Source organism: Callospermophilus lateralis, unplaced genomic scaffold (genome assembly GCF_048772815.1).
Source record: "Callospermophilus lateralis isolate mCalLat2 unplaced genomic scaffold, mCalLat2.hap1 Scaffold_196, whole genome shotgun sequence".
Taxonomy (NCBI): Eukaryota; Metazoa; Chordata; class Mammalia; order Rodentia; family Sciuridae; genus Callospermophilus; species Callospermophilus lateralis.
Window position 1 is genome coordinate 919,769 of NW_027512968.1, and position 22,738 is coordinate 942,506.

Genomic DNA, 22,738 nt, shown 5'->3' on the forward strand with positions numbered 1-22,738 from the left:
ACACTTTCCTTCATTTTTAACATTTTGCAACAAGAACTGAATAAACGTATTTAGATACACATGGAATTACTAGGCAGTTATGCATGTGACAGGCACAGATGTGTTGGTTACTGTCGCAGATGTCATGAATGGAAGTAGCTTCAGTGTCTTGATTTTCTTAAGTGGAAAACAGTACCATCTTTTGTAGACTTTTATAGTAGATGTATTTCCAGAAAATTCTGTGTATATTCAAAAGGTAAGAACATTTTTCACATTTATGTGTAAAATAGAGTTAAAGTCCTAATGCAATCTGAAATGCATTTTAACCAGAACCTAAAGGTTCAATGTGACATATGAAGGCCACATGGTTTGTGCATAATGGTCTTACATTCTGGGCCACCTTCCACTAAATGCCAGTGGTCCCCTCCTCCTATCATTGTCATAACCAATGAAAGCACCTGCAGTTTTCCAAAATGTCCCCTAGGGGGTGGTACTGCTGTGGATTGTGGTGCTAGACAGTTTAACAGGAAGTGTTGGTTTCTTTGTGAAAAGAGTTCAGCAGTTGCTGAGTGCCAGAGACAAGGCACACAAAAAACACTTACCAAGGTGCCTGGTACTTTGTATGTTTTCCAAGAATGTAGTTAATTTCTTCCAGTTAATCAGTAGGGTTGTTTGGGAGAACATAGTATCCTTGGCATCCAGGTAGATGTGTGTGAGTGGGGAATGCAGATCAGACAAGTTCTGCCATCCCTGACTCACACATGAAATAAGCAATGAATTATTAATCACTTACATTTGGAAAAGGGAGCTCCCAGGAGTGAGCCAGAGTCAAAGAAATCTTTCTGGAGAGGACAATAGTAGCTTATTGAATCAGGGCAACTGGAACATTAAGGAAATATACTTTTACCCCATGAATAAAAAATATAGCTCCTAGACCCTTACTTCTCAAAATGTGTTTTTCAGACCAGTAGCACTGGCAGCACCTTGGGGTTGTTAGAAATCTCAAAATCTCAGCCTCTATCTCAGTCACACTGATTCAGACTCAGCATTTTAGCAAGAATCCCAAGTGTTCATAGGAGCAGAAAGGGTGTGGTATGTTTCCCCGTCCAACATAAGGGTCAAGACTGACACCCCTATAACAAAAGACAGGTTAATAGGAGAAAAACACAACAAATTTATTTAATCAACATTTTATGTGACACAGGAGCCTTCAGAAATATAAACCCCAAACCTAGGGGAACTGTTGATTTTTATGCTTAGATTTAATGATGAATGGACAGCCGTGTTTGAATGTAATTGGACAAAAGGGCATGAGCTAATGGTAATCGACTGGGGAAACCCAGCAAGAGCTTTCTGTTTGCATTTTTCTTGGCTTCTCTCCATGTTATTCCTTCCTTCTGGGTACAGAGCAGGACTCCTTCTGGAATAGGGTTTTATGAACTATCAGACAAGGTAGGTCAGGGAATTTATATTTGGTAGCTCCTACCCAGAAGGGCTGAAAAGTTAGAATAACATTTCTAGGTTTTATAGCTTTAAATATTTTTTAGTTGTTGATGGAACATTATTTTGTTTATTTTATTTTATATGCAGTGCTGAGAATTGAATCCAGTGCCTCACACATGCTAGGGAAGTGCTTTACCACTGAGCCACAACTCCAGCCTTGTGACTGGTTTTGAAAGATTGGAGAACTGTTCCAGTTTCTCTGAACCACCTTGGGGGAAGAGGAATTCTATTGTCTCTGGACTGCCTAGGGGAGAGGGACAGGGAAGGAAAGCAGGAGAAAGTAGGGGAGAAGTTCAGAAAGATCTTATTTCTAAATGTTTTTTCTTCAGTTCAAAGTACTAAGCATGCAAAGACTTTGGGGTATTGTATTCTGAGATCCAACATGTGCATCTGTAAATTCAAGTTTGAGGTTCACTGGACTATAATGAGGAACCAGAAGAATGAACAATAATACTGTTTCATTTTTTGTGAGAGCCTGCTGTAGACCTGTGTGTGTGTGTGTGTGTGTGTGTGTGTGTGTGTGTGTGTGTATGAATGCAGAAGAGCTACAGGGTCCACACTGTGGAGAGTAGTTAAGTAGTGAGAATGACAGTAGTAGTAGTTCCAGAATAATCTACACCAGAATGTGAGTGTGTGTGTGTGTGTGTGTGTGTGTATGTGTTTCAAAGATTTCTGACTAGACTTCATCTGCTGAACTAGAATTTCCAAGAGTCAGGAAGAAATGGGTATTTAAATAAACAAACGATAAACTCACAAACACATGAAGGCTGGGGATGTAGCAGTGGTAAAGCCTGTGCTTAGCATGCTGAAGGGATGTTGAATCCTGGTTCCATCCTCCAACAAAAGAAAAAAACAGATGTCTGTCAGAATGGGGAGAGGAGCTTTACAAAATACTCATGTCAAGATTTCAGCCCAGATCTTTCACATCAATATGATATCAAATATGATATCAGAATCTCTAGCAGTTGTGGAGGCCTGGACATTTTTGTTTAGTCTCCAAGCGTTTCTTTGAAAGACATTGACTACATGACCAAAGGGAACCTCTATAAAACTCCTCTCAATAATTTATATAAAGAAATAAAATCAAGTGTGTGTGTGTGTGTGAGAGAGAGAGAGAGAGAGAGAGAGAGAGACAGAGAGAGAGAGACAGAGAGAGAGAGAGAGAGAAAGAGAGAGAAGTGTGTCTGCAAATATATCTGAAGGATTGTCTACTTCAGAGGACAGAACAAGGATTAGTGGGTAGAAATTTTTAATGTTTTAAAGTCAAACAATCATAGCGTTTTCCTTTTTCTTTTGGGGCAAGAGGGACATTTGAAATGACCTAGATCAACTCTTAGTTTGTAGTTGAAGAAATTAGTGGTCAAAAGATAAAGGAAATCAAAATCAACTCCTATCTGATACTGATTAACAACAATAAAATGAGACTCTCCTCATTTCTGTGATTTTTCCACTTCATCACAAAGGCATTTAAATTCCACCCTGATTTCGATCACAAGTAAAGCTGAAATGAGAAAGGAAACCGGTTACTCTTAAAAAAAAAAAAAAAAAAAAAACAGGGCACATTCCTTTAAAAGAGGAATTCGCAATTTAGAGTACTCAGATTAAATTTGGAGACTGATATCAACCTAAAGATGAAATCTAGACTCTAGAGCTTGGATGTTGATACCATTAAATGCAAGCTCAATCTGTTCAGCCGCCGGCTCTCCTCTGCGCCTCTCCGGTCTCCAAGAGAGCAGGTGTCCGCGGGGCGTGGACTAGACTATGGCTTTGCTGGGGAGACCAGTGCGACCGCGCAGGGGTACCAGCTCTGGGTGATAGGAGGTGGAAAACAGGGATGGGACTGGGGCAGGCTGGAGAGATTTTTAGGAGGATTTTCAGAGGGAGAAATGAGCTGGTGAGGGAACAGGTTGAGAAAGACAGAGTGACAGGTCGCAGTGGGGAAGCAGTGGGGTCCAAGTGTTTTCTACAGCGCTGTTGGTCCATCAGACTCTCTCCACCTCTTGGCTAAGTTGGTGCTCGAGAGAAACTGAGAGGGGGAGTTAAAAGCAGGAGACAAACAGGCTTTCGGGCAGGTGAACCCCGTTTTCTCGGGATGGATGGCGAGTGTGGTGGCCCAGGCAGGCAGGAACCCGGTTCGTCTCCGAAGCCTGTAAGGCTCCAGAAAAGAAAGATGCCAAATGTGGGGCGCTGCTCATTCTCCTGTCCCCGAGCTGTAGCTGGCTTTGCGGACGGCAGAGGAATTGGGTCTGAAGGGTCCTTTTGGGTACCAATCCGTCGCACGGGAGGGTCGCATCCCCTGTCACGACCTCGCTAAGTACTACCCAAGCGGCCTGCCTCTTCCAAAGATACCAGTAGCCCCTCTATCTTCCGCTCTTCTGACCAGAACCGGTCCCTTGCTTTGTGCACCGACCTCCGTGCACCAGCTCAGGCGCAGCGCCTTGGGGCGGGTCCCAGTCACCCACGCCTGCCCCCAGGAGCGGAGCGCAGCGGCGACAGCGTGGCCCCAGCCTCCGCCGCCGGTCGCGCTAGCCCCGCCGCTTGCGGACCTGCCCCCCATTCCCGCCCCCGTGCACCTCCACTCCGTGGTCCCTGCCCTCCCTTCCTCTCCACGCGGTCTGTCTGTCCGTCTCTCCGCCCACCAGAGCCGCGGTGTGTCGCATTTCTGACTCTAGTCTCTGCTGTGCTCATCTCCGCCACCGCCGCTGCCGCCTCTGCCGCTGGGATCTGGAGCCCCACTCCACGGAACCGGCCTCAGGCAGCGAGCTCCGCAGCCCCTCGGGCCCAGCAGTCCCCCCCGCCGCCGCGGGGCCAAGCGCCTCTGGTTGCCGCCCCCAGCCCGGGCCAGCTGAGCAACCCGGCGCGCGAGCCGCCGCACCCGAGGAGGAGCGGCAGGCGCGGATCAGCGAAAGCGGCCAGTTCACCGACGGACTGGAGGATCAAGGTGAGTGGGCACCGCCCAGGGCCTCCCGGACCCCTACCCCGCACGGGGCTCGTTTGATGGGGAGCGTGCTCAGGGCCTGCTTCTCCCTACTTCTGGGTTGAACCTGGGCGGGCGCCTCAGAGCGTGCAGGGGCACGGAACCAGGACTTCCCTGGAAAGGCGCTGAGAGCTGAGGGCTGCATCCCCACCTCCGCGGCCCGTGCTGCCTCGGTAGTGGCTCCTTTTTGCAACCCTGAGAAGCCGGCTGCAGGCCCACCCCGCCTGGGCGAGCTCCCTTCTCTCAGCCAACCCCAGCCCCTCCGACGCCCGCTGGAAAAGTTTGCTGTAGCCGGTTTCTTTCTCTCATTTTTTTTTTCTTTTTGCCTTCGTCGTTGAGCGCTCCCAGGGGACTGCAGGGCCCGCTTATCTCGGAGGGACCTGGGTTCCTTACGTCCCCTTTCCAGATCCTTATCCTGCCCCCGCTGGCTACCCGGGAAAACTTCCTCCTGCGGATTTGGCCTCGAGGTGTTTTCTCGGTGACCCCCGGGACTAGGGAAGCGAATCTCGGCCAGGACTGCCGTTGGACTCCGGCGCCCTCACCGGGACCCCGGTTTCCCTAGTCAGCCCTGCTGTGTGGAGAGGGGGCAGAGGGTTGAGATATTTGCGGGGGCTTGGGTCACTAACCTCATCTGAATGGAAGCCATCGAAGCTAATTTCCGCAGAGCGCCTTTCCAGCCCTTTCAGAATCCTTCCCAGGACACTGGCCTTACACTCCGCAAACACCCTGAGAGGCCGAACTCTACCTCTGACCTACAACCAATGTCCTTTTTGAGTTGCCCGCATGGAACGCCAGGACTCTCCTGTTCATTCCCGCGTTTCTTTCGTCTTCCTCCATCCCTTTTTCATTTCCTTCGACTTGGATTCCTTGCGGAGAATGTCCAGCTCTTGGCTGCATTTACACCTTTTCTGTTTCTTGCTGCTTTCAAATTGGACCCCTTGAAAAGAATCAACGGTTAAACCGCAGTGGCCGAAATCGGATTCTTGCAGCCAGGTCCTCCATGGGGAGCCAGCGCTTTGCACCTCCACCCCCTTTTCTTGGAAGCTTTATTTTGTCGGCTCTGGAGGGTTTATATATTTTAGTCTTAGCAGGTTTCTGTCCTATTCTTAGTATCTCCTGTACATTTTTATTCCATTTTGTGTTGGGATGCACGATCTTTCTCCGTTAGAAATTCTAAACTATAGCATGTGAAATAGTGACATGGAAACAGTGATTTCCGTGGAATCCCTAGAAATGCTCTGCAGGAACTGGAGCTGCTCCGGTTGCAATGAGTTCAGCACCTAGATTGTGGTCTCTCCCCCTCTTCTCACAGAACTAGATATCCTTTGAGACCTGACGACTGGTGAATTACCAGCACCCTGCAAAACTTAACATTTTACCACAGGGTGTGTTAAATTACCTTTGCCCCTCTGTAATTAATAGTGTAGGATTATTTTTTTTTTTATTTTGAAGAAACACAAAAATCTGTGTTGAGCTTAATTTTGTAGCAAGGTGGGTCATCTGTAAGAAATGGCCTGTTTCTGCCCACCAGGCCTGTTTCTCCCCACCCCACAAAATTATGGTGGAGGGAGTGCTAGGGTGAGTTAATATTTAGCATAATTTTGCAGCACATGCTCAAGTGTAAAAAGCCTTTCTGAATTTATTCTCAAGGTTATTTGACAGTGGTCAACTGAATTTTATTTTCTATTATATTGTAGCCTGAAAGCATGCACTGTTCATAAACTATCACTGTGTGACAGCATTAGATATCACACACAGCCTCTCTGTTAGAATGAATCCTGTCCCCCCAAGAACCCAGTGTCGTGTGCCATTGAGAGCTAACTGAAAGTCAATGTGACATTCTTTTGTTTGACACACTCCCGACAGCAAAGAGTTAATGATAAGTGAGTCATTTCAGATATATAAATCAGAAGGTTACCTGGGGAGGATTATTGTGATATTTTGTATTTGTGTTACTTTTTTTCATGTGGGGTTTCATCTTTCCAATATCAATTTTTGTTATCCCTTGGGAATGGTTCCAGTGCTGCTACTTTTTCCTAATGGTGAGAGGATTGGAAAGAAGAAGTCTGGGCAGTTGGTAGCTTTGCAGCTCTCAGCCCTGCCAGGTTGGCTTTCTTCTGGGCCTACATACCTGTAGAATCTGAGGGGATGAATACTCTTGATGTGTACCTATATTTGGTATTCTCTTTTATCCTAACTTTCTTCTGAGCTATTTGGACCCTGTTGGGGACCACTTCACACTGAAATAAAAGCATTGCTTTATAATCTCTGTGTTGGAATTTTGAAGACATTTTGCCTTTAGAAGTGACATGGGCTAGTTCCTAGACACCTTGCCATCTCAGAATGTCAGTACTGTAGTGCCATTTGGTTGAGCTTGTGGTTGAGAGAGCAAGAGCTCTGTGGTTTAAGACCTCAAAGGAATTAAATACACACACAAAAAAAATAGGCCAAGTTTGTTTAAAACATTTCTACCTCCCACTTTGAATGCTCAGTTTTCTCTCCATTAGTGTTTTCCCATCATTCCGTCCCAAACTTTAGGGTGTGGTTTAACCAAAGAGTAATATATTTTATTATTTCTCATTAGTTTCCTATTTAATAAAAATTCCCCTTCCTGCAGATAATTAAAGTTTGATAGACTCTTAGAAGAAAGCAATGGGAACTAATTGATACTAGTATGGCTTAAACCTCCCACTTATATTTGTATCCACCTCGGCAAAGAAATTGGTTCTTCATTAATAAAGACCTATGCTTAGCATGAAGAGAACACCAAATTCCAAATATGTGAAATTTAAATGGAGTTAGAAATTCTGATGTGGAGGCCAAGCATGAGTAGGGAGAATCCAGCCCTGCTTGCTCTGCTGGCCCATTCTGCCTTTCCACACTAGCCTTCTTCTACCTCTGAAGACCTCTGAAGCACAGCTTCCTGAGCACTTTAGGAATTCTCACCACATCTTTGTAACTTGTGAGTGCATATGCATCCAACATGGTGTCCAGGAACCTGAGTGGACTATTCACTTATGAGCCAGGTTGTTAAGTTTTCATGTTCCACTTCTCTTTGAGTAGTACAAAGTTTTCCATTTTTGGTTTTGGCTACATTTTTAAAGGGAAAAATAAGCTTGAAATAAAGAAAACTTGGCCAGAAATGGGGGAAGTCTTTCCTCTTTTGGTTAGTGTTCCCATTGCAATTACTTCAATTAAAAATTTTTAAAAGGGGCTGGGTATGTGACTCAAGTGGTAGCACGCTTGCCTGGCATGCATGGGGACCGGGTTCGATTCTCAGCACCACATACAAACAAAGATGTTGTGTCCACCAAAAACTAAAAAAATAAATAAATAAATATTAAAATTCTCTCTCTCTCTCTCTCTCTCTCTCTCTCTCTCTTTAAAAAAATCTATGAAGTAGTTAATGCAAATGTAAATTAGTATGATTGAACCATTCCACCATGTATACAATAAATATATATAATCTTTAATTTTTTTTTAAATCTTGTGGGGAACGCACACCAAGAATCAGATCTCGGGAGGGACCTCCAGACCTACTGATAAGAACACCCAACTGCCACCTTGGCAGGCAGTTCAGCCCATATCACTGTCATCTGAAATTCCTTTCAGGGGAGCACTGGTGGGTGAGGTATTTGGATGGGTCCATATGTGTGGTCCAATTAGGTATATTATTGAGTCCAACTTGCTTTGGAAGAAAAAAAATGTTATATGGCAGAATGGAAAACTCAGATCATGATTGTGCCTCTTGTAAAACTAAATTTGCTTTGAAAAGAAACCTTGTTTTTGCCCCCAGTGGATCAGCATCTTGAAATCATTCCTGTCCATATACCTACCAAATGACCTGCTTATTTCAGTCAATACTTAAACATTATAGCTTTACTTCTCCTGAAAATCAATTGGCTTGGAGGAGAGGAAGATTTTTCCATCATTCGAGAAAAGGAAAAGAAATTATTGGGGTATGTGGGATTTGCTTATTTTAGGTTATGACTTCACCTGGAGACCGGGGTGTTTATAGTTAACAATTAGAATTGGGTGTTTTTCCAGTAGCTAAGGAAGAAGAGACAAAGGGATATGCTGTCTTTTCATTTGTAATCACCTATACCTAGGGTGGAATTTGACAAGAGTGAAGGTTTGTCTTTTTCCCATCCAAGTGCATTTGTAAAGGAGGTTTTGGGGAGACTTTTACAGTGAGATGATGGCAATGGTGCCTATACTTGCCATTTGTATTCTCATCTATCTTTTGATCATACATAAGCCCACAGGTTTCAATCATTTAAACATCCTCTGGGCTGTCATAAAGCAGCCTTTTCGACACTGCCCCTTGCTTTGCTGAGTGTTGATACTTGGGTCTGGGAAATAAATGGAACAGAAAAGAAGTGTTAGCAGGGTCCTTGGTATAATTTTTGAACAGGATGTGGTTTTGGGCAATATTTGGGCTCAGAAAAATGATACCCCAAATATGGCACTTTGGCATGCTGAGTCCTCTGAAGGACCTTTAGAAGCAAAATGTCTTCTGACCATCTTCTGCCCTTCTTCCTCCTGTTTCCCCTTCTCTTCCAAGGCAAAATTATTTTTTTTCCCCAAGGCAGGTCACAGAAACTAGATTCCTCTTCCCTAAACTCAGCCATAACACCAAGCAGTATTATTCTAATTTCTGCCTGCCACCTTTCCATGTCACACACCACCTTTCTGCATCACAGCTGATCATAACCGAAATTCAATGTGGCCACAAGATGTACCTTGTCTTATGATAGAAGATCATATGACCTTCATTCCAGAAGGGGTCCTGCCCCACACCCAAGAGGAAGAAATGCCATGGAGAGATACCAAGAAGAATCTGGACAGTCCTTGCTGAGTTCCATACTTGGTTTACTACCATTAGCTCATATTATTTTGTGTAATCGCATTTTTTTATGGTTGTTTTTCACCCAATCTAAGCATAAAAATACTAGCTTTCCCCCAATCCTTGAGTCTTCATTTCTGCAGGCTCCTATGTCATTTAGAACTCTGAATAAATACATTTGTTATGCATTTTTTCCCCGTTAACCTGTCTTCTTGTTGGCAAGTAGGCCATGCCCTTTATCATAGGTAAGGTAAAGTCTCACACCCTTCCTGTCCCCATAGCAGCTAAAGGCTTCATGTGATGGCTGGTCAGACATAAGAGGCGATGTGTGGGACTGATATATCTCACACTGTGATATTTTACAAATAGGCCTGAGCTTTGGCTACCAATTCCTTCATTATTTGGAACTGGTGTGATAAGGCTGCTCAATCTCTAAAAGGAATATTGTGGGTTATTTAGCCAAGAATGGCTTAAACAAGCTTGTGCTTGGGTAGAACACATGACTGAAAATTTGATTGTTTGTGTAACTAAGAGATGCCACTTATGACTTATTTCAAAGGAGAACAAAGAAATATAAATCAGGATCACACTGAGGATGTTTTAATCTTTGAACCAAGGCAGGTGAAGCTTGGGCACTGCCTGGGATTTGTCACAGATGTCTGTTGTCAAGGACTCTCAATGTGCAAAACAGGAGACAAAAATAAAATCTGTCTTACACATGTCCTACCTAAGAAGTTCCCTCCTTAATTTAAGTGGAACAGTTTTACTCCACTTAAACATTCTGAGAATTTTTGATGTGTTTTTGGTCCAAAGGAAGGAGGACAAAAAATGTGACATGTAATTTGGGTTGATGTTGGTTGTAGTTAAAGAAAAACAAATTGGGTATTTCTTTCTGTTAATTGTCAGAAGGTGTGGTGAGGGCTTTTGTAGTACAGGATTCTTTGCTTTGGGTAAAACCAGTCCTCCAGATGGGATTGTGCTGTTGGGTCAGGGCAAATCAGTACCCACAGGCCCAGGAGCCTGAATGATTGAATGTTGTACTGTTTTTCTGATGGAAGGACCTGGTTGGATGGAGCAGCATCTGCCTGAGAGACATGAGTTGATGCAGGGCAAGGAAATGATCTGGTGTGATATCAGGGAGTGGTAGGGGTCTGTGGAGTTTTTCTAAAAAGGACAGCTGCTATCACCTTGCAGAAAATACATGCCTCATATTGCAAATGCCTGTGATTTCTCAAGAGATGCCAGAATGCTTGATTTTTTCATGTGAAATCTCCTAATTGTGAAAACACAGTGTGGGCCAAGCAAAACACATCTTGGCCCATGGGCTGTCAGTTTGCAATCTTTGGATAAGAAATTGTAGCTCTGGCTGTGGGTTTCTTAATAAGGAATCCTTTCTCCTTGTTTTTGTCAGGCTTACTAGAAAGCAGCACCCGGCTGAAACCTCATGAAGCTCAGAACTACAGAAAGAAGGCATTGTGGGTATCCTGGTTCTCCATTATTGTCACACTGGTCCTTGCAGTAGCTGCCTTCAGTGAGTATCAGGAGTCTGCTGATCAATACATGCTGGTGTTGCCTGTCTCTAACCCTGTGGGATGTAGTTTTTCTTTTACTTGACTGTTATTGATGAGTAAATTTTTTTTAGATGTTTGGATCGTCAGGGTACTTATAAATTAGTAAAATGGCTTCTCTTCTCTGCAGAGGGAAGAGGAATTATGACAAAGAAATGGAAAGCAAAGCTGAGAACCTTGGCTTTCATCAGTATGCTGGTTTGTGGAAGTAGATTCTGGCTGCCAGCTGAAGAGTGAAAATATATATTCTCTTGGTGGATGCCTTTAGCTTGGACTGACATGTGACAAATATATATCCTTGAGCTTTTGAGTCTGATGCAACAAGATGAGTGCAATATAGCAATGAGCCCTCTCTCTGCCCCCACCAATTATATCTTGCATAAAATTTGGAATAAGATCATATTACATTTTAATGAAAGAAAAAAATAGGAGGGTCTTCTCTCAAGTTTTCAGTGGCCACAGAAATATAATCCTTTATTAAAATCAAGGAAAACTATGAAAATGGAACAATTTCTGCCTACAGATAATCTCATTTGGGGACTAGGAAGCCCTGTGGTATGTGTATTCTCAATCAACATTTGCAGCCTATGAAAATGTGCATGTGCTATTTGTTCTTATTAATCATGCAATGATTCACAAACCCAAGTAGTGACAGCTACCGCTCAACCTTAGTAGAATCCATGCTTTCTGTTTTGTATTTTTTTTAATGATGGGGAGAAGAAGTATGTATTTTGTACATTTTATGATAAATTTATTACCTAATAAGATCTGTATTCCAAGTGATCAGCATCATACAAGTTGTCTCAGAGTAGGAGAAAAAAATAATTGTGTACATCAGAAACTATAGCTCTGTGTGTGTTGTTTAAAATTCTATTCTGTCAGATTGGATCTGCTGTTGAAAGGGATTGGCTCCCAAGAGGAAATATTAGAATTTGACCAAATGCTCCCTGCAAAACTAGACATATATTACTTGAAACAATTTATATTTAAAACATTGTATCTTGGCTCTAGAAAAGCCAAACATTTAGAAGCAGAGGGTAGTGCATTTCAGGAAATATCAGTGAGCCAGAAATTTAATCAAGAGGAATTCTGATTCCTGAAAACAGCCACTCTTTCCTCTTCCCTCCCTTTAAATAAAAATACTGAAACAAGAATAACAAGCCCATTGATGTCCCTGGAGGGTAATTTGGTTGTGGTGGCTGGTAGGGAGCTCTGGATCAGACACCATAATTTACATATGTAAAGGAAGAGGAATGGAATGAAGGGAGGTGATTTACAGATGAAATAATAGTTACTCAGACTTGTGCATGTGCCCAGTAGAGCTGTTATTACTTTTGTGGGTGTTTGAATGAAGACCTGAGTGTGAAGAAATCAAAAGCAAGTCTTTCCTTGGGGAGAATATTGTTATATTTGATATACTTAAATCTCACAATAGAGAAAAATTATGAGGAAATTTTGTTTTCACTTGTTATACTTGATCAGTTGTGTTATCTTAAAAATGTTGGTCCATTTCCTTTAGGAAAAAAACTTGCATAGTGCCTACAGAGTTAGGATGTTGCTTTGGGCAAAGAGTTTCCTTTTCCTTTTCTTTTAAACTGGATATCACCCCTTTGGTACAGCAAGTATTTAAATCTCTAACTTCTTGCCTAGAACATATGGGCATTGGTATATAATGTCATGAGCTGTGTTATTTTCTATAGTACATTTAAGTTGTCTTCAACTTCTGGTTTAGTTAAACCAAAAAATTAAGAAGATAAAGTTTTCCCCCACTTGCATTACAGAGTAGCTTCTCTGCGTGTGTGTATGTGTGTGTGTGTGTGTGTGTGTGTGTGTGTGTGTGTGTGTATGATCTCTATGTTGTTAGAGTTGTTAGTTTCATTCTAGATTCCTAAATGTATTTGTAATGTGAAATGTTTAAAATAATTTACTTGTTGATCATTTTTTTTGTAATCCTCTTCATAGTTTAGAATGGAAAGAAAATAAATAGGGATTAAGCAATGTAACTGACTTTTGAAGTTATATTTGAGTCAGTGTCTAAAGAAAAATTCTACATTTCAGAAGTGACAATAATATCTATATTTTTTAAGTGTCCCAGAGAGCCCCCCAATCTTTTATTTTCCAAGGGAATGGTTGACAGAGAGGTAAATGAAATGGAAAACTGGCTTGGTGAATCCCTGTCCTATCCAGTAAAATTATCAGGTTGAACCAAATAGCATTAATAAGAGAATTACTACAGGTTACTGTAGGTGATGCTTCAGTGTGTCAGAAATGTCTTTGGAGTGTGTGCTACTGTGGATGCACATACATGTGTGTATGTCATGTGTGTGTGTTTGTGTGTGGCTGGTTGGGAGTGTTAATCATGATGAAGAGAAGTGGGTAGTATTTATGTTCATGGCTTCTTTCTACTGTTGGATGATAAAAAGTTGGGGGCATGCCCAGTGTCTATCTTTGCGTGGAATCTATAGTCCAGACTGTTAAATAAATGAATTGAGAGAGATATTAAAAAATCTTTTTTAAAGACTTGTTTGGAAGGAAAATATTTCTTGGAAAATGATAAACTGTACCTAAATGTACATTTAGGTGCCAGGCTTAGGTCTCAGTTACAGTTTTTGAAGACATTCAGGTCATCCTGTGGAAATTATCTTGATCAGGACAGTGTCTGGCAACCGCATCTACTCGGATCAGTGGGAATTGTTATCTTACCTACTGGATTGCCACTTTCTATTTATTTGTAAATGTTTTTAGTATGCTGTGTTTCCTCAAAAGAATAATTACTAAAAGACCTATTGCTAGTTAATTTGTGATAAATCATTTGAAAAATTAGGAGGACTTTCAAAGTTTGTGACTTGAAAGTGCATTGAATGATATGTGAACTATTTTTGATAAGCCTGGGTAATACAGTGATTTTGGCCTGTTTGAATGCTGATATAAAACCAGATGGTAATGCATCTTGGAATATTTCAGACAGGGCCTAGTTTGGTTTTAAAATTGATTCTGCTTATAATTGGCAGGCAGCATGGAAAATGGCAATCCTGTTATGAACAACTGTGGAAAATATCTGTTTTAATAATGAGGCTAGAGAGAGAACAGAAGTTCAGTTTCAAAACTCAGGGTTTTGACATTATTGATGTCTTTATTAGAATGATTGAGGAAAATATATTCTGATTCAATTTTTGAGGTTTGAGTACAAGTTAATTTTTAGGCACTCAGAGCTTGTTCTGTGGGAAATGAAGATATATTTTAAATATTCTCAGGGGAATGCTTTTCTAAAATACATAGCTCCATTAAAGAAAAGCACTCTAGACCAAAATCATCTCAGAAAAAAACCCACTCAAAAATTGAGTGCATCAGTGGATTTAAGAATTAGAAAAAAAATCTTTGAAAGGTGTGATTTTCTTTTTATATGTGGGGATATAAATAATTTATTCAATTTTAGTATAAATTCTTAACCTTTAAAAATGATAGAATAATGTTCATTTATTCTAAAATGTGAGGCCAAGAGTTGATATGTGGATAAAATGAAATTACATGACTTGTTCATACATGCAGCAAAAAATGCCTGGCAACTTTCGAAAGGGTTCTTTCACCTGGCAGACACATTGTCAGGTAGAAAAAAGCCCAAGACCTCCCGGGGTCTTTCTGAGACCCCAAGTGTAACATCTGAATATAGTTATAGTGGACTTAAAGGTTCAACCTGACCTGGCCCTCTCTTTTGGGGAACCTTTACTTCTTGTCAGGACTGCAGCCCATGTCCTTTGATACAGCTCTGCATCTCCAGGGTCTCACATCATGAATTCCTCCTTAAAGAGGCCTCCCCATCCATGTGGCCTCAGGCCTCGGAGTGATTTTCATCTATTACACTGCCTGTTTTCTTCCTCACAGTTCTTCCCTTTCTGTTCTTTCCTCCATTTGGTAATGAAGTTTGTGAAGCCCCCTGATCTATTATGCCTGAGAGCTTCTACCTCTGAAATGCTGCCATGAACCAAAGACTTAAGTCTGCAGCATACATTCTGCTTGTAGAATGATCCTTTGTGTTGTTTGCTGGTCTCATATTTACTGTTTATTTTAAAAAGCAGTGTATACGTGTGATAAAAACCTCACAAGACCATGAATACTTGGTGCTCATCTCTGTTTCTCAGTTCCTGCTCCCCACAGACAACCTTTCTCATCAGTGCCCTATGGGGTCTGCAAGACATTTTCTGTAAACACAGAAGTCCAGGTGTGGTTCCTATATATACATTCCAGTTTTTCCTACTGTTAGATATAGTATCCTTTTTTAAAAAATCTTTTTTAGTTGCACATGTACACAATACCTTTATTTTGTTCATTTGTTTTTATGTGGTGCTGAGGATTGAACCCAGTGCATCACATGTGCAAAGTGAGTGTTCTACCATTGGGCTGCCATTCTAGTCCTAGATGTAGTATCTTATCTTTTCTGGTCTTTTAAACAGCCTGGGCTTCTTCACAAGTGACTGCTTTTGCTGTTTTGTATGAAGTGTAATGGAAGTGAAAAATCTTCAGGAATAACCTCCCCATGAATGTCGGCCTGCTGCTGCTGATCCGGGTGATGAGGGAGCGGGTTGGGGGATGTGGCCAGGAAGTTGTGAACCACATCCTGGTGATGTTTAGTGGGATAACTTGCTCCCTGTAAGTGTGTTCTTCGAATGATAACTAAGGAGGCGGTTTCTGAGAGGTGGAAACAAGAGGGAGGACCAGGCAGAAATGAGGTTTGAGAACCTCACCATGAAAATTTTCTGCACTTCTGGGTTCCTTCTTTATACCCTTGTGGTCAAGTCATCAAAGATCCTGTGCTGGCCACCCTCTGTGCTGCTAGCTACTGACAGCACATCATGAAATGAGGAGCGGTGTTGTTGTTGTTATTGTTGTTATGGTGCTGGGGATTGAAGCAGTTGTTTTGGTCTGGCCCTTTGCTTCCTGTGAGGCCCATCATTATCTTGCCTGCTTCTTCCTCGTTGGACTCATCTCCTCCCATCCCCCCAACTTATGGCTACTCCAGCTCACACATGCATCTTGTGGTCCCCAAATATACACTCTGCTCTTTGCCCTTTTATTCATGCCTTCTCTTTCCTTGGTCTCAGACATCTTTGCCTCCTGACTCCCACCCTCATTTTCTAGGCAAATTTTACTTATTTCTCAAAATTAAGATGAAAGATCACCTCTTCCTGGAAGCCCCCTTTCCCTTATAGCCCCACAGACACCATAGATTAGACACTCAATGCACAATACTTGGATTGTCTCAATATTGCTTTCTGTACTAATATACACTCCTCAGTGCTGGGGCCTCTGCTTTCTGTCAGTGTTCTCAGTCCTAACACAGTTGGCCTGCAGATATTGCCCAGAATGGAGTCAATTTTGATGAATTCCTCAGCTACCCTGGGTGCATCAGTTTGAGGATTGATGTTTGCAAATAGAGGTGGCATTCAAAGGAATAGCAGCTTTCTCAGGTGAGTAGAAGCAAAGATGGAAACTGCAAGATGGAATTTTCAACTTTGTAAATGGCTATGTTGCAGGAACTCCTTCTCTCTCCTTTCTGCTCCCTACTGGCTCCCTGGTGTTTCCCTCTCCTTTCACTGCCACTTGGACTGAAAGATCCAGGCTTCCATTAACAGGGTCTCACCTGCCTGCCTTTGTTGGAGGCACATCTTCCCTAGTCTCCAAGCTCACAAAGAGCTGCTGTATCCAGCCAGGAGTGGAGGCGTGGTCTCAGCAGCTGCCTGCCTGTTCTGCCTCCTTTTTTGTTGCATTCTGCACACAGCATATAATTAAAAATGTGACCAGGGCACATTAGCAGGAGGGTGTCCTTGCCTCACAGCCATGGTGGGGGCATAGGGGAGTTGGGTGACAAACCTGGCTAGATTCCACGTGAGGCATACTGCCTTTTTGTTTGGGTCCAAAAGGGTGGAGGCTTCTTGGGAGATCTGTGAGGTCTTTCCCTTTTGCCTCTCAGTCTCTTTCCAATCATATTTATGAGCCAGTTGAATGAGAAGGGGTTTTCTGGTCTGCTCCTGTGCTAAACTGTGATTTGATCCTCTGGGTACTGCCTTTGTAAGGTGAATGTCTGTAGGAGGCCCTCCTGGACAGGAGATGACTTTGCTGGGTCCTGTGCCATGTTCTGAGATATAGGAGCACTGAGATTTGGAAGGAGCAGATGAAGTCAGAGGGAAGGAGAGAACCTTCTTTCATTCCAATAAAATAAGCTGTTTCTCATTTCCACCTTTCTCCATGCCTGACACCCATCCCTCCTTCCAGCGGGGGAACATATTCATCCAATCATTAGTGATTACCTCTGCCTGTCTGTGAAGAACACTCTTCTTGTGTGACATCCACACAGGATGTCAAGAATTTGAACAGTCTGTCCCCTTGAAGAATTTGGGTCGAAGTGGGCAGGTGATGACCAGGCAGCAGGGTAGGACAATAAATCCAGACCTCCTACATTGGTTGTACGGGAGTGCTCAGGAGAGGGCATCACTGATCTTGTACAGATTGTCTGCCACCCCCAGCAGCTACCCAACCTTCCAAAGGATAGAAAGTGAATTAATGCTATCTGTGTAGAAGCTAAGGCTGACCTGGGGTGGAAAGAGTGGGGAAAGATTGCTGGTCTCAGTAAGAGGAGCTTGGGTTATGATGTCCATACGGCTGTTTTAGTGTGCCCAGGCGGCAGCAACAAAGTACCACAAATTCAGTGACTTAAACAACAGAAATTACTTTCTCATAATTCTGGAGGCCAGAAGTTGGAGATCAAGGTGTCTGTGGGGTTGTTTCCTTTTGAGACTCTTTGCGTGACTCATAGCTGTTTGTCCTCTCTCCATGTCTTCACACCATCTTCCCTGTGTGTCTGTGCCCTAATTTCTTCCTTCTCTAGAGGTACCAGTCATTTTGGATTAGGGCCCACTGTCATGACTTCATTTTAAATTATTCACCTCCTTAAAGACCCTGTCTCCAAATACAGACAACATTCTGCAGTACCGGAGTTTAGAGTTTCAGCTTATGAATTTGGGGGAAGATAAGTTTTAGCCCATAGCAATATCCTTGCCCAGCACCAGGCAGTTGGAGGAAGCTAAGATCCCAGAGTAAAGTAAATTCCTTAAAAAAAAACAAAAAACATTATTTGAGGACATTAGAAACTAAGTCAAGGGCCTTCCACTGAAATTTGTTTTATTTTTTTTTCTAAAGGCAACAAGGAATTTGTAAACAGATTTAAATTTAATAAATTTAAACTCAATAAATTCCTAAAAAAAAAAAAAAAACATCACTTTCAATGAAAGGGCAGACTGAAATAATCACATGCACCAGCCCGGGAGGACAATGAGGAAGCTCTCTGTTTAATAGCTCTGCATGAGGTGCGGATGCGGTGGGGGTATGGGACTTTTCACTAGAATTCATAACCATGAGGAAGAACTCATATAAATTTATGGTTGGAATTTTCCAAGGTGGATTCCTTGGGAAATAAACCTGGAGACTCTGAGATGTACTGGAGGAGGTTTATTGGGGGTTGGTTCTAAGGGCTGAGAGGAACTCTTATAAGCTTGGGGGCTGGGGCTGTAGCTTAGGGGTAGAGTGCTTGCCTAGCATGTGAGAGGCACTGAGTTTGATTCTCAGCACCTCATGAAAACAAACAAATAAAATAAACGTATTATAACCATCTACAACTTTTTTAAAAAGTAAAAAAGAATAACCCTGGGAAGGGAGCCGGGAGCAGGAGGACAGAGGGAAGAGTTGAACTGCAATGCCATTGCCTTGGAGCTCATCCTGTAGGGACTTGCAAGCTGGGATGCTCCTCTGGAGATGTCCATAGATGCCGGGAGACCAGACTGGTCCTAGGTATAGGCTGCTCCAGGGACACGTATAACCTTGGGAGGCAACTTCCTTTAGCAGAGGACTGTTCCACATTCCAAGAGAGGGATGCAGTTGTCACAGAACTCACTCCGTGCAGCTGAGGGAATGAGTGCCTACACCTTGAAGAAGGGTCAGGGAGACATGTCAAGGCATTCACTCCAGGTTTTTTTCCCTTAAAGATCCCCCTGGAACCCCAGAGCTGGGAATGGAACCCAACATCTCACTCATGCTAGGCAAGTGCTCTACCCCAGCACATTCTAGGCTTATACACTCTATTTTACCTGGAAACCCATAATGCTATCTCAGTTAATGTTGTTGAGCTATTAACATGGATGTGGTCCTAGTTTGTAAATACAACTGGAGCATGTGAAAGAAGCAGGTGCAGAACACTGACCAAAGGCCTGCAGGTGTTCCACAGATGTAACCACACCAAAGATAAGCTCACAAGCCAATATTAGAGAGTTCCCAGGAAAAGGGTCTCCCATGATTGACAGCCATATAAACAGCATGATAAGAAATGAATTCCAGATGAGAGAATTGTCTGACAAAATCTGAAAATAAGTATGTTTAATATGATAGACAATTAAAAGGAATTAAGCATACTAAAGAAGACTGAACAGAGCAATTGGAAAATAATCAATGTATTTTTGATATTTTTATTGAGGTTTAACCTGGATGTAGTCACAAAAAAAATTAAGAACTATAACAATCTCCATTCTTTCTCCTGTTTCCCTCTAGTCCTTTTACTAGAAACCACTTTACTTATGTAGTTAATTCTTTGTTTACTTGTATGTGTACAATAACAGGCTACTAATGCTAATTCTTGATTCTTTTTTTAAGGTTAAACAATATTTGTTGGCTTCCTAAGATGAAAGAAGGTGATTTATTCTTATATTCTCCTGGACCCACACAATCACACTAATTTAATGAAGTTATTTTCATGCAAAATAACTATTTTTTTCATTATTATGACTCCTACTCATTGAGCCATCAGTGGAGCATGATTACTTCTTTCTTGCACAGTTTTTTTTTTTTTTACTCTGGATTTAATATGTTTATTCCTGTGTTTACTTTTCTGTGTATTTATTTCTTGTTAAGCTCTACTTCTTATTTTCTGTTCTAATCTCAACTTCTCTGAGATACTTACAGATGCACAGATAATTCCACTTGTTTCTTCTTGCAGAATGATCATTTGGATCCATTTGAGTACTGCTGATCCATTCTGGTTGCCCTTTCTACTGCACAGCTGTATCCTTGCATTTCTCTTTACTATGTTTTTTGAGGATTTACCTTTATTTTTCTTTCTTGTTGGGCTGCCGTTTTTCTGGATATCAGGTTTTTCTCTTCGGTTCGCTCTTGATGGTGGAGGGGGGTACATATTTTCTCTTAGCTCCCTAGGAACAGGCCCATGGGAAATGTAACTTTCAAGCTGTGCAAGGCCTGAAATGTCTTTAAAAATCCTGACATTTGATTAATGGCTGGATAAAAAATTCTTGGGGAGGAAATAATAGTCCTTACGAGGTCTGAAGGTTTTACTCTATTTTCCTATAATTTCTAGTGTTGCTGTCTAAGTCCTAAACTATTCTGAATCCTAATCCTTTTCCTGGGCCTTGCTGTGCTGGCGATCTCTTTTCCAGAGGTACCCCTAGGTTCTGTTTTTTCTTCCTATGAAATTTCCTCAACTCCTCCTGTTTTTCTATTGAGTTTTTAATTTTCACCATCGAGTTTTGTTTTTTCTTCTAATTGCATGAGTGTGCTCATTTAAAAAATTGTACATCTCTTAATATATGGATTTTTAAAATAGATCCTTTCTTATATTCTGGAAATTTTTTGATTTTTTTAAAGAAACTTTTCTATTTCTTGCACTGTCTTCCTCTAAGATTTAGTTCTTGTTAGAAGATGAATCCTGTGAGTGGTGATCTTAGATATCTGCTTATATTAAGAATGGGTTGCTGGGTGTGGTCGAGCATTCCTGTAATTCTAGTTACTCAGGAAGCTGAGGAAGGAGGACCATGAGTTCAAAACCAGCCTCAGCAACTTAGCAAGGCACTTAAGAAAAAAAAAGGGGGCGGATGGAGAAGTGGCTCAGTGGTTAAGTACCCCTGGGTTCAATCTTGGGTATTGCCCCCACAAAAAAAGAGCAATTAAAATGCTGATGGGAGCTATGAGCTGTGGTTGGTGTCTACTGTAGGATGATGTAGCTGGTCTCTTTTGTTGGTAAATTCCATTTTGGTGCATCTAGGCCCTAATCTTGCATTTTTTCTCTAAGTGTCTGGTAGGGGAATTGTGGCTGAGTGGGTATTGTCCTTCTGTGGAGAGTTGGGGAGGGAATCTGGAAAACTGCAAAAAATTTTGGATTTTTAAAATTAGAGCATTTTAATTGTACATTGTATTTGGGTTCTTTTTGACAAAATGTAAGGAATTTGATTATGATCTCCATTCCCCCTCACTTTTCCTCCCCTTCTCCCTCCCCTTTTTTTTCCCCTCATCTACTCTATTGATCTTCCTTTCACTCCTTCTTTATTTTCAATTAGTACATGAAGGTGAAATTCCCCTTGGTACATTTATATATGTTTGTAACTTAATTTTGTTAAATTTATTCCATAATTTTCCCTTTCTTCCTCCTTCCCCCTTGTTCTACTCCACTGATCTTCCTTATATATGTATGATATCTGATTCCCCCGCACTGCTTTCTTTCTGTTATTTTGCTCTTGCTTCATAGGAGAGAAAACATTCGACCCTTGATTTTCTGATTCTGTCTTATTTCACTTAGCATGATCTTCACCATTTCCATCCATTTACTTTCAAATGCTGTTATTTCACTTTTCTTATATCTGAATAAAAGTAGCATGTGCACACACACACATACATATAACATTTTCTTGAGCCATTCATCTATTGATGAGCATCTGAGTAGATAGCATAATTTTACTATTGTGAATTGTGCTGCTATAAAAGAGAAATGGATATATCTCTATAGTATGCTGATTTTAGTTCCTTTGGATGAATACCAAGGAGTGTTATAGCTGGGTCCTATGGTTGTATCATTCTTAGTTTTTTTGAAGTATCTCTATACTGCTTTCCAGATGGTTGTACAACTTTGCAAACCTACCAACAGTATATGAGTGTACCTTTTCCCCCATAACCTCCCCAGCATTTATTATTATTCATGTTCTTGATCATTGCCATTCTTGCTGTAGTGAGGTAAAATCTTAGTGTAGTTTTGACTGATTTTCATTTTCCTGATTGTTAGAGATGTTAAACATTTTTTCATGAATTTGTTGGTCCTTTGCACTTCTTCTTTTGAAAAATTTCTGTTTGGGCTGAGGTTGTAGCTCAGTGGTAGAATGCTCATCTAGCATGTGTGAGGCCCTGGGTTCGATCCTCAGCACCACATAAAAAAAAATAAACAAAATTAAGGTATTGTGTACAACTAAAAAAATAAATATTAAAATTTAAAAAAAAATTCAGTTTAGTTTTTTTGCCCATTTATTGGTTCAGTTACTTGTTTTTTTGGGTGTAAAGATTTTTGAGTTTCTTTTTTCTGTATATTAATCTCCTGTAGGAAGATTAGCTAGCAAAGATTTTTTTTCCCATTCTGTAGGCTCTCTCTTTACTCTCTTAATCCTTTCATTTGCTTTTCTAAAGCTTTTTAATTTGATGGCATTCCATTTATTGATTTTTGGTTTTACTTTTTTTGAGTTTTAGGGGTCTTGTTAAGGAAGTCAGTGCCAGCACCAATATGATGGAGACTTGACCTTATGTTTTCTTCTTTCAGTTGCAAGGTTTCTGGTCTAATTCCTAAGATTTTGATCCATTGTGATTTGACTTTTGTGTAGGGTGAGAGATAGGGATCTAGCTTCAGCTTCATTCTTCTACATAGGGGTATTCAGGTTTGGAAAATTTTTGTTTTAAAATAGACTTTGAACACTCTCCTCTTCTCATTATTTTATTGTCTTACCAATTCCCCCCTTTTCTGGGTGTCCTAAGGTATAAATGGGGTGCCTT

General features: G+C 41.5%; 1 pseudogene; it reads left to right on the forward strand.

Annotated features, from left to right (window-relative positions):
- The first annotated feature begins 3,574 nt into the window (after positions 1-3,574).
- LOC143388666 (transmembrane protein 163-like) overlaps positions 3,575-22,738 on the forward strand; it is a 192,997-nt pseudogene continuing 173,833 nt past the window's right edge.